A 1,228-nucleotide genomic window follows, 5' to 3' on the forward strand; every position below is an offset into this window, starting at 1 on the left:
CACGAATTATCTAGGCATCGAGAACCCCGTTGGTATGCCCGTCAACAGGCACCTCGGCAGGCTCGCTGGATGGGGTCACCGTGAGGGTCGCCGCGAAATGCATGTCGACTTCGAGGGTCGACTCGCCGACTTTGAAAGAGCAAACCTAGTCGCGCTACAACACATAGACGTGGTCGATCCTTGGTTGGTAGAGCACAAAACCTTTATTAAAAAGACGTACAATGACCGAGGCCAACAGAGGACGGACGGAGATATACTCAAAGAGCACAACTCATGTTTCACGCGTTGGTTCAAGCATAAGCTTCTGTCGTACCCTTTACATGAGGATTCTTCCGCGGAAGAACAACTCATATTCGCCTTGTCACAGGGCGCCGAGCACAACCTGATGACCTATGAGGCGTACGATATCAACGGCTACACATTCTACACCGAGGCCAAGGACATGAAGAGCGATGGTTATCAGAACTCCGGGGTAACGATGGAATTCTACACCGGTAACGACAAGGACAGATACTACGGAAGGATCGAGGAGATCTGGGAGCTGAGCTACGCTGGAGAGAAGGTCCCGATGTTCCGTGTCAGATGGGCCAAGAACGTCATAAAAGAAGACCGGTATTTCACCACCATGGTTATACCCGAAGCCAAATCCAAGACCGCGGGCGCAAACGTCACCGCGAAAAATGAGCCATGGGTACTGGCTTCCCAAGTGGACCAATGCTTCTTCATTACCGACCCGCCAAAGCCCAGTCGTGTTGTCGTGAGGAGAGGCAAAATGAAGATCATCGGAATGGATGGAGTAGCCAATGAGCAAGACTTCGACAAGTACGGCGACCCGAGGATCGAACATGACGACGATGATGAAGTAGCAGCATACACCACAAGAAGAAGCAGGACCACCCTACCTAAAGGACGTCCGTTCCACAGAAGAACTCCATTTGCGAAAAAGAAGGGCAAGAAGATTGTGAACAGATAGCTAGCTAAGATCGATTGTATTTAAATCGTAGCCTTCATTTCTCGATTGTATTTCATGGGTACTTTTTGAACTATCATGAATATTTTTAAATTTCATGGACACTCGATCTCGATCCCCCTCCATCTCGATCGCTATCCCACCTTGCCAGATCCGGCCCCCCTCGCCGCCGAGCACCCCCCAGTCCACCGGCCGCCGCCGCCGACACCCCGCACCCTCGATTCCCCTACCCAACCGCCGCCGCCGACCCCCCGCACC

This window comes from Triticum aestivum, chromosome 6B (assembly GCF_018294505.1).
Source record: "Triticum aestivum cultivar Chinese Spring chromosome 6B, IWGSC CS RefSeq v2.1, whole genome shotgun sequence".
Classification (NCBI taxonomy): Eukaryota; Viridiplantae; Streptophyta; class Magnoliopsida; order Poales; family Poaceae; genus Triticum; species Triticum aestivum.